Source organism: Papaver somniferum, unplaced genomic scaffold (genome assembly GCF_003573695.1).
Source record: "Papaver somniferum cultivar HN1 unplaced genomic scaffold, ASM357369v1 unplaced-scaffold_117, whole genome shotgun sequence".
Taxonomy (NCBI): domain Eukaryota; kingdom Viridiplantae; phylum Streptophyta; class Magnoliopsida; order Ranunculales; family Papaveraceae; genus Papaver; species Papaver somniferum.
The window spans coordinates 10,570,228-10,582,450 of NW_020620714.1; positions in this window are offsets into that span (position 1 = coordinate 10,570,228).

Sequence of the window (12,223 nt, forward strand, 5' to 3'; positions counted from 1 at the left end):
GAAATCCTAGATTTCTCTTATACTCTCTCTCTTTCTACAAGTCACTCTTCTCACCTTGAATTTGTCCATCGCCAACTATTGTAAGAAACAATAGTTGTGACCTTCAATCCTCTTGACGATAATTTCCATACACCATACATGCCCTCTGTATATACATCCTTGCTCCCCAAGTCTTAGAAAATTTCTAAGAATAGGCCCATGCCTTAACTAAGAAACCTAAACTTGGAAAACCATATTACTTAAGAAAAACCCCAAGTTATGTTCCCTGAAACTCCAGAACCATCTTCACGGAACAAAACCCCAACAATCACCACCTTTTGTGACGTGAACCGCCGTCTCCACCTCAACAATGCAGTGAATTGTTTAACACCTTATACAAGGCCATCCTATTGAACATCATTACTAGAACGAATCAAAATTTCCTTATTCCTTGAGCTTGAACCACCACCTAAGTCAAATCACCCTTTGCACTTGCACCACCGGAATAACTATATGTCGATCTTCTAGCATCACCCAAAAACAACTTCTTCATATAATTTATGCAAGTTTCTGCATCGACTTGTATTAAAATACTTTGTCTCCATGATCGCTCATTATTCCACCTTGTAAAATATTTTTTCTTCGACAGATGTCTAGCACTTAACATTATTTGAACTGATCCATCAAACAATTCCAGACGGATTTCACCAACTCTAATAATCAACAATCTTGAGTTATCCTCCGTGTAGACAAACCAGGTTACAATATTTATATGTTGTGTATGAACTATTGTCACTTAGCACCACTATGATTCAAAATATTCTCTTGGAAATATCTGCAGACGCCAAATTGTACCTGCGAATGATCTTCTCTTGTAAATAAAAAGTACTTCAACATGAATCATAGCCACATCAAGCAAAGTTAGTCGAGTCTTTCTTGATATCATCCTTTTTTTTCCGACATTGATTTACTCATCATCTTCACAAACTATAGCATTCCTCTACGAACCAAGACTTTCTCTTCTTTGAAATTAAACCTCTTTTTCAAATTACCAATCACTACCATCTCTATCCACCTTCACCGCGCCAATTGTTGGAAAACCGAGGTTATATTTATCTCAAAGTGTCATGTTTCCATAGAAGTAAAAACATCCTACTTTAGATAACTTAACTCAAATCCTTTACTTACATATTTAAATCAGCATGATTTACAATACTAGCATGAATATAAAGTATAGATAATAGATAATCACACACGACACAAAGATTTGTATGCCACGACCAAAAACGCACCGAGAAGCTTTCATTATCATAACAAGTTATTACATCGACACACTTCATATGATCAACTAGTTATATAACCAACTAGTGATAAACGACTTAGAAACAACAAGACATATTACGAAAAGTTTACCTGTTTGTTTGTTCTTCTTATTCCATAAAACTCCACCGTCGTGGTTGATTCTACTTTAGAAAAGAACATCATGAATTCTAGATTCTCCCATAGGAACCCTATAAATCCGAGATTTCTCTTATACCCACTCTTTCTAAAAGTCACTCTTTTCACCTAGATTTTGTCAATCACCAACCATTGTAGGACACAATAGTTGTGAACCTCACCCCTTGTCAAGAGGATTTCTAAGAGGATGATTTCTACTCACAGTTTAAGTTCCCTTATATAGTAAATACATCCTTTCTCCCCAAGTCTTAGAGAACTTCTAATAATAGGCATGTGCCTTAACTAGGAAACCAAAACTTGCAACCAGATAACTTAGGAAACACCTCAAGTTACGTTACGTATATTTTCAGAACCATCTTGACAGAAGAAAACCCCAACATGTCATTCCAAGATAAGGTGTTTAGATGGATGCCATTTTATTATGGACAAAAATGAGGGATGATAGTAGGGGACATGTAGCATTTCTGGCCTAAAGATGTGTCTGACGACTCTGACCATTCAGATCTTCTAGGCTATCCCTTGCATGAATAATAATGGAGCAAAGACATGTGAATCAAAAGGATGTTTTTTCTCTTGAGAAATCAGAGTTCATTAGGGTTGTTTGGACGCCATCATCCTTGTACAGGATAAACGATATTCAACTAACTTATCTATCATTTGTAACTTTTATATTGTTTTTAGAAGTATTATCAGAGCTAATCATTTTTAGAGTAATTAGTTAAACACCTATTGTAATGCAAGAGAAGAAAGAATTATACTGACTTCCGCTTTTACATTGTTCATTGTCGCATCATGTGGAAATAACTAGTCGGTCACGCATTTGTTGTTTGTGCCCCTACCCTAGTTATATATAGATGTTTATATATGTATGCAATTCCAATTATATGAATTTTCTGGTAAGTTTTGAACCAGTTAAGTTAATAACAATGCAATTATTTTTAACAAGAAGGTTTTTTACATCCTTTTTTGTTACGGTAGATATTTTTATTTTAAATGGAAAATTTATGTTCAGACTGAAAATACTTGATAATGTTTATGTGATACCACACATACCATATATATTGTTATATAAAATCATAACTATTCAGTTAATACCTTACTACAACAAAAGTTAGATTACTTTAGCGGTTGAAAACGAATTGTTTTTATCTTCAACAATAGAATCATTCAAATTTTGTTCATAACTTATTCTATTGGAAATCTAGTCATGAAATATTTTGTTGCAAATTTGAAATTTGCATGTGTAATTGGACCAATAGTGCGTGTTGAAATTCTTGCCATTTTTTATTTCAGGTCTTTATCACGTGGCATCTCAAGAGTTCAATGCATGATATTGAAGAAACAAAGTTGAAATTTGAAGATATTATCTTTCAACAACACTATAGAGAGGAAAATTTTGTGGCTGACACTTTGTGGAAGAAGGCGTCTGAGAGGCTTTTGGAAGGTGTCTGGTTCGATAATCCTCCAGAAGTTATAGTTAATAAACTTGTTAATGATGTTCAGGGTGTTTCTTACCCTAAAATAGTTAGAGTCGTTTAGTCTGTGTGGTTTTACTTTTCTGTTATCAAAAAAAAAAATCTTGCCATTTTTAGCAACGAAGAGCCTACATATGAAGCGGCAAGCGAGGTTGTAGCCTGTCCCTCGTCTTGGCGCAATTTCTTTTGAAGATCAATATTATGGGACGACGAGTCTGATAATTCGCAAAGCACAAGAGCACCGACAGTATAATAGTAAAAACTTCATTCTATGGTTACAAAGTTGATTATGAACGAGAGCATGCCAGCTGAAACCATGTTTGTGTAGAGACCATGATATACGAAACGTAGATATAAAAAGAAAGTGGTAACACATCCAGTTGCCAAACATGATATTGTTAACTAAAGACATAGTAAGTGTCTTGATAGGTAAGGGACCTGTCTGATAATGTTTCTTGATTAGGTGACTATGATACACATTATACCGATAGAAGCATCAGATAGCGTCAATACTGTAGTCATGGTTCTCTTATTCGACATAGGTATATATTAAATTTTAAAGTGCTCATATTATCAATATGTTTATTACCATAATATAGTTATCAAGTTAATTAAGTCTCTCTTCACATTAGACTAGCACAATGGTAATAAAAACGGTCACATAATTTTGTGTATTTACATATCAATTCAAGCACATTTCACCACGTAGCATTCTTGTTGCACTAGTTAATGAAAGATACTTTGTACCTCACTATCCATATAATTGTCGCATACTAGTGTCATATTTTCAATCGAAGGCATAAGTATTCAAATAATTTGGAGATCACTATAAAATTGCTCATATACATTAATTAACTAATATGTGATTCACGGAAATTGATATTACACAGAACACATATTATCAAAATGATTTGTAACACAATGCATAATTGATACACAACTGGTTCAATATCTCATTATTCATTAGCGATGTGATGCAATACTCGATTTTTTTTACTTGCTCTAATTTTTTTCGTGAGTGTTATATTTCAACAAAAATAGAATCTCAAGTATGTTATGGATAAATGTACTCGTTAGTACCAATTTCTCATGTTATATTCAAAGTGACAAAGTAGCATTACAAATGGTTCTAAGAACTCACACTAATCTAGAGCTTTGACACGGTTATTAATAACCTGTAAAAACATGTGCAACGTTATTGCAAATAATGTATACTCCCTCCGTACCACATATATACGCGGAATAGTCAAAATCTCTTAGATTAAGAAACTTTTTTGATTTTATAAATTTTTATGCTTTTTTCTGTTTTACCCTTAATTATATTCCCAATGTTAGAGACACACAATCAATTGTGATGACTCCCAAGCAAATAAATAAGGGTAGTATAAGTAAAAAATCATTTTGGAAATTTGGACTCCGCCTATATAATGGTACAAGAAAAAATGAAAATTCCGCCTATATAATAGGTACGGAGGGTGTATCACAAATTACAATTCCGAATCATAAAATTAAATATGTGTTTTGGAAATCCAAAGTACATTTGAATCATCATTTAAAGAAAAATGGTTACTCCAGAAAAAATAATTTAGTCAATACCACTTTTCCGCCCGTTAGAATTGTTAAATGTTTATTAGTTTCGTAAAATATCTAAAAAAAAATCTTACAACTCTAAAAATTCTAAAATTTGACGTGGGTTACTATTAAGATGCCTACCAAATTCGGTTAAAAGGACTCACCAAAATTCCTCCTAAGCTAAGAAATTCACTCGAAAATCTACATCTGACAAAAAAACTCAATTTTATTTTTCTCCATAACTAACATCCTTAGATTTCCATTATAGTATAAACATAAACGATTCACAAATCCATCATTCACTTTATTACGTATTATAATATCTTAATTAAGATTGTTGGAAGTAATAATAAAAAATGAGAGAAAATTAAATGAACAAAAGTTATTGATATTTAGCTCATTTGTAATGAAAGTGATTTGATGAAATGGATGAGCTCCACAAATCTTATCAACATGAAAAAAATTGAAAAAACAGAGTGGGACAATGTTGTCTTCAAGACATTAGCGTCCATCTACACTTAAAAGTAGTGATATAGTGGTGGTCCCCGGCAACGGCGCCAAAAACTTGGTAGTCCCCGGCAACGGCGCCAAAAACTTGGTAGGCTTCTAAAAGAGTATAGAAATTATGCGCAATGAAAACGGGGGCCTACAGTAATACCGCAAGTGCACGGTCGTCAGTTGTAGCTCGTGCAAGTACGGGTCGATCCACAGAGATCGGGTGTGTTTTGGAGTGTTCTAGCTAATTGGGTTCCTAAATTGCTATTGGGCTATGAAGCCTTTTTGGCTTCAATTGGGCTTAATGGGTTTGTTTCAATAAAATGAACTGAGTTTGGGCTCAGTTAGTCTTTGAAGTGCAAATGGGCTTTGGGCCTTTGATTGAGCTTTGGGCTCAATTTCACCCTAACAGTGAAGTGATCTTTCACTGTAATTTGGCTTTGGGCCTTCTGGAATGAAATGTATTGGGCTTGGCTAATGAACTAGGCCTTTGGGCTTCACTGAATTGAACTTGGGCTTAGTAACTGTGGACTGGGGCTGGACTTGAGGGTCTGTGGCTTAGTGAACTGTGGGCTTGGTGAGGAAGCAGCAATGGAGCTGCAGCAGACAACAGCTGCAGAAGTGGGGTGGTAGCAACAGCTGCAGAAAGGCAGCAGCAGCAGCTTGGCAGAGGCAGCACAGGGAGGGCAACAGCAACAGCAGCTGCAGGAGAAAGAGCTGCACAGCAAGGCCAAGAAAAAGAAGTAGCAATGCAGCAGTGGTAGCAGACAATGCAAAACAGCAGCAGCTGCACAAGCAGTGCACAGCAGCACAAGGAGTGGTAAACAGTGGCTCTAGGCCAAACTGGAAGCAAACCAGAGAAGCAACAGAGTTGCAGGGCAGGGAAGAAACAACAAGGCAAAAGCAATGGAAAAACTAAACAGCAAAAACAAAACAAAATGCACAAAAGCAAAACAAAATAAGATGAACCAAGGCCTAAAGCCAAGGGCAAGGATGATGGTGAAGAAACTGAAATGAAGCAAGGCTAGGCAGAAAACAGGCAAACAAATAGAATAGGAAGAAAACTAGCTTGCTATGAGCACTAGTTTCTCCCAATGCTCAATCAAAGTGCAACCTAAGCATACACAGGGAATGGCAAGAACATCAGCTTGCTTTAAGCACTGATTTCTTCCATTACACAATCAGCACAAAGCTTCTAAGAAATCTAGCCTAGCATTCCATCAAATGTGACAGCAAATTAAACATGACATTACACAGACATTACATGGCAGTGAGCAACACTAACAGGGACTGAAAACAAGAAATTGAACATACACATTTAACATATGCAGTGAAACAAACATTAACATTTTAACATTAACATTAAAATTTTAACATAAACAAACAAACAAACACAGCATTAAACAAACAAACATGGAAATTGAGCTGAAACTGAAAATTAACAATTTTAACATTTAACAGAACTAAGCAAGAAATTAACAAAACACAGCAACTACTAGCACATTTAACTGAAACATGAAAATTAACAGAACTTGAAAGTTCTGGATGCAGGCTAGTCCAAGCATGAGTTCTAACATATACCCATATCATCTATTTATACAAACAATCAAAAACCCCAAAACAGTGAAATTAGGGTTTGGTGAAAATTGAAATTAGGTTTTACCTAATCACTGATAGCACTCAATAGCTTCGACCCAATCTTCCTTGTCATCTTCTCTTGCTTCCCATACCTCCAATTGATCTATATCATCAACTAATTTCACCAACTCACTCTTAGGGTTCAGTGGTGAGAGAATAGGCAAAATTAGTTGTTTGATAGAGATTAGAACGTGATATAGGTGATGGGTCGAGTGTGTATGATGATTTGAGAAGAGATGGTGGTGGTTGTGGTGATTGAGAAGGAGTTGGTGGCGGAGCAGGTGGTGGTGATGGCGACAGCGTCGCTGTGCAGAGAAGGGAGGGGAAGAAAGGGTTCGATGGTTTGGGAGAGAAGGGTGTTTGGTTAGGTGGATGGGTTCGGTCGCTAAGGTGTGAGGCGGCTTCATCCAATTTGATGTTCTGCGACGCTGAGTCATTGGATGCGAAGCTGGTAGGTAGATCGGACGGTGATGCGGAGGCAAGCGATGATCGACCGTTGGATTATATGATACAACAAAATGAACGGTACTTGATGGGGTTAGGTACTGTAGTGTAAGGCGGAGATATCAAACGTTGATGAACAGCAAGGGAGCGACCGTTGGATTCAACTACCATCTAATCTGAAGGCTTGGAATTTCAGCGCTGTGGTGCTCGGCATAGACTTCAGATTTTGATGCTCTATGAAGGAGCGACCGTCGGATGCTTCTGAGAGATGATCTGATGGCTGAGAACGGAGGCGCTTTTGTGTGTAGAAAATGAGGTTGTGCGCACCATTCTTCGCGGCTTCCTTGCGTAATTTCTCCCGGCTTTTCACTACTTTTCTGCTCTTTTCGCTCCGCGACTCATCCGAACTTTATTTACTACCTAAAAATGCAAAATTAATTAATAAAAATATTTATTCTTGAAAACAATGAAAATACAGAATATGGGGTAAAATGTAGAATTAATGCATAAAAGATGAGTTAAATTGCCAAAAAAAAGGGATAAATATATACAATATTTGGCACTCATCATATAGCCCTCTAGAGTTGTTCAATTTGAGTTTGGCAACTCTAGAAAAAACCTTAAGGAAAATCTCAAAAGCTTAATAAAAATATTGAAACCATTATTTTTTTTAGGTCTTTCTAAAAAATACTAGAGAAAGACTTTTTTCGATGCGGAACTAAGGTTGTGAAACCCTATTTTGATAATCTCTTATGAAGTGGGAACTAGCCAATGTGGGACTTAAAAAAAATTTATTCACAAATGAAATCAACGTAAAAAACTAAAACTTATAAGTGACTAATAGGTCCAGAGCTCAAACCCCATAGAAGTTATTTTATTTATTTTAATAAAAGCTCCAAGACTCGTTTTTCATTATTTTTTTTCCAATAAGTATTGCTCTATAAGGGTTTTCGAGGGTGTAAAAATACTATCGTAGAACTTACTTTTCAAAATTCATTAAGTCGAAAACCCAAAAATAGTTTGGAAGCACAATTTTAGAATGATTTCTTGGAGAACATTTTTTAACTTTTTAACAGGGTTATATCTCAGTTTCTACTCCGCGTAAGAGCAATTCCAATGGACATGACAAACCAACCAATTTTCCTGTTATACACTTTCAGTGGGACTGGTAAATCACTAAAACGGATGGAAAAACCCCCAAATACAATGGTTTATCCATCGTCCTCTCAGGTTGAGTTGAACAAATATTTTTATAGGAATTACTAGTTAATCCTATTCTGAAGATCCATTTAATGCCTAGTCCACCATCAAAAAAGTTCTAATCGCTGGTCCAAAAACATGTTTTTGGACCAGATCTTTTACTCTCTAACCAGCACACATGCGGGACTTATTATATTTTTTCGCAAATGCCCAAAACATCCCTATTATAGAAACAATATCTGAGGCAATCTTATAGGGAACTTCATTTATTCGTATCAGTTTCGTACATCAAAGCAGCTCTGGCGATTCATTCCCAAGTTTTTATTCTTCTAATCTTGATCTTAAACATCTTTTAGTGTTGTTTAAAAAGGAGAAATCATTTTTATGCTTTTCAAAGTTTATCTTTTTGGTCGCTCTATGGTAGGTGATTGAACTTTATTTTTTTTGATTTGACTTTAGGTTATCTTCGATCCGTGTATAATTTTGATTTAGATGTGGTTAATTTTAAACTTTTTTTGATGGATCGGTTAGTTTATGTTGATAAATTAGATTTCTGGAGATTTTTTGATGATGAAGTATTTTAAATAGAATTACTAGTGTTTCGAATTAATTTCATTGGATCTAAAGATGTATTGTTTCTGCTGCTCATGAAGATCAATTAACTTTCAGTTTTCGTTAACATGTAAAGTGAGAAAATTGATTGTTGTTCTTATGTTAGTAAAAGCATTAGTAAACTTCATGATATAGGGTATCCATATGTACTATGGTTTCACACAGAACATATTTAAGGGTGCACATGGGTCGGTACGGTCCGGGTTTCTTATGAACCTGGTCCTTGTACCTGGAGTTGACCGGTACCTCATTTTGAGGTGTTGTACTTGGAGTTGTACATGTAACTGTAAGACCGGTCCGGTACAAGACTGGTACCGGGTTTTTACCTTCAATATTTGATGCACAACATAAATCAGTGACACTGAAAGTAGAAATTGAGTAATACCAACATCACACAACACCCAATTCTGTTTGAGGAATTAACACAAGCAGGTTGTGTGGAGAAACTCACTTTACATGCAATAGATTGTATAGATTACAAATAAAAAAGTAAAAATAGAGAGCATCAAACAATCTGCAATAAAAATCACAAGGATTTTTCATTAACAAAAATTAGAGAGTATTTGAACCATGTAAAATCAAATTGGGTAAGTACCCAACTCAACATTCTAAACCCAGATCAAATCTTCCTTTCTCTGTGCTTGATTCACTTCAGCACCAACTCCACCATTATATCGCCATTATCAGTCAACTCCCAGAAACATCAACCCTAATTCTTGAATCAACCTAATACCCATCACAAAATCAATTCATCTCTTCAATCAACCAGAACCCTTTCTTCAATTTCGGATTCTGATACAAACCCTAGTTCCCATTTCCACTCAATTTCTTCTCTACTCAAACCCTAATATCTCAATTTCTTCATTTATTCAACTTCGAATTTAAAAAAAGATCCATCTTCTGATTACTAACACGCACACACTTAAAAAGTAAAAACCCTAACTCAATCTAACATCAAGAGTTGTGCAGCTGTTTTTCGTGTTTAAGCAGTACATATCATACATAAGGTAGTTTAAGTGGTACTCATTGTTATATACTATAGAGTACATATTGACATGTATTGTAGGATCAATACATCTCAATAGGTTTAAGCAGTACATATCAACCATAAACTAGTTTTTTTAGCAGTACATGTTAATATGTAGTGTAGGATACATCAACACAAAAATAACACAACCATATACCATGTACATATTGATATGTATTGGTGATTTCTTATTTTATTTTATATTTTTGAATTTACCGCAAGTATGATGAGTATACCTATTCTACCACCAACTTTAATTAGGGCTCCATCGGAAGAAAAAAGAAGAATCGCAACAAAAATGCATGAGAGAATAGCAAAAATCCGATTACATATTCAAAATGTGGTTTGCAAGCTCATCACAACAAGGCTATATGGAATGTCATTCGTTGTCACCAACGAGAATTAATTTCAGTACAGTTTTTTTTTAGTACCTTTCATAACCAGTTTGTCTTTAAAAATTGTCGCACTTTTTTACTTTCTTTTTTACAGTACAATAATCTATGTACCCTTTATTCTCTAAATCAATATATGTTCTGAGTAACATAGTGAGAACTAGATGATGATGTAATTCTTAGATTGCTTACTTTATAAAAACATATGAATATGTATTGTCTGAGTATGAATATGTGGGGTTGTGGTACATATGAACTGACTAGTACATATCAATATGTACTGAGAGTATATATCAATAGAATATGAACCTGTGGTTGTGGTACATATGTACATATCAATACATATGGAACGCAAACTACATATCCATTTCTACTGTTATAATAAGTACTGTCTTTTCGTAGAACTCGAATAAATGAACACAAACATGATAATGATAGTAAGAATCATCAAAATTATATAAATATAACCACATTCGCTTCAAGGAAACAACTCTTTATCAGTGCAATAACTAAAAGGAAATTTCAATAACTAAAATGTACTGCCAAATCTACATATTCTTTCAGTACAAAGTAAGTTACATATCCATATCTTATTCATCAACTTTAGACTTCTTCGACTTCTTTTTTTTCTGTGTATAATGGGGAAAACCTACCACCACTACTGAAAGTAGAAAATTTTCTTCTTTGCTGGATTTGCATGAGTCACTGGCTTCTTAACTTCTCGTACACTCTTCATGAAAACAGTCTTTACAACATTATTCGCTTTCCTTTGTGGAATCAACCATGGTGTCAAGCAACATGCCAGTACGGGAAACTTCATCTTCCTGCATAATCAAGGAGCATCAGAAAAAAACATAAAATAGCAATAATGTAAGTATCTAACACTGCAAATTGATATGTAGTGGTGCTTATTCAAACTACAAGTTATTTATGATGGGTATTCAGTACATATTCTTATGCAGTGCATGAATGAATCACGTTTTTCTAAGTACATAATGACATGTACTGCATCAATGAATCAGTATTTCTCTAAATACTATTGATATGTATTGTAGGATTATAAAGTAGAGGTTCATAAATTACATATTGTACTGCTTCAACGAACCACTCTTTCCTTAAGCACGTATTAATATGTATTCTAGAATCATATCACAAATTGAAAATCCTAAATATATCCAAAACAGATCATATTTTATACATATTGGTACCAAAAATAAGAAATTTGGTATAAAAGATCAGCAAAAATAGAAGTATGAAGTAGAAATCGTACCTTTTCCTTGGAAGAAACCGCAGGTTTCTTCTTCTTTGTTGTTGGTTGACTATCCATTAGATTTTTATAAAAATCAGTTTCAAATCTACGATTTTGATGCTTTTAGGCTTGTTTTTGAGTCTCGGTTTTAATTTTCTATTTTGATTTCGATTTTTGTTGATGATTTTCCTATTTTTGATTAATGGAATGATTTATCGACAACAAGAAAAGGGATCTGGTGGTTACTGAAATCGAGTTAGGGTTACAGTTGCTGATAATGATCGATTTTCAGAGATGATTAAGCATGCATTTTAGAGATGCTTACTGAAATGGAGTTAGGGTTTATTGAAGAAGATTGAAGAACGAAGTTTTTCTCTAAAACGTAAATGAAAACAAGAAAGTTTTCGTCTGAAAAGATAAAGAAGAAGAATGACATAAATATAGATCCGCACGTGATTGGTGAGGATCGTGAAGTAATTTTAACTTTTTTGGACCTCCGGTTATTTTATTTTTACCGCTGGATTATAGATTAAGCTGGGTCAGATTTTGTGGACCAACCACCAACGTTCTCAATATTTTTTAATATAAAAACGGGTTCCACTACTTGAACGAAAAATTTGTTTATACAATATAGTGGATCCGCTAGTTAAATTTTCGGATTGACCACGGTGAGAAATCACGT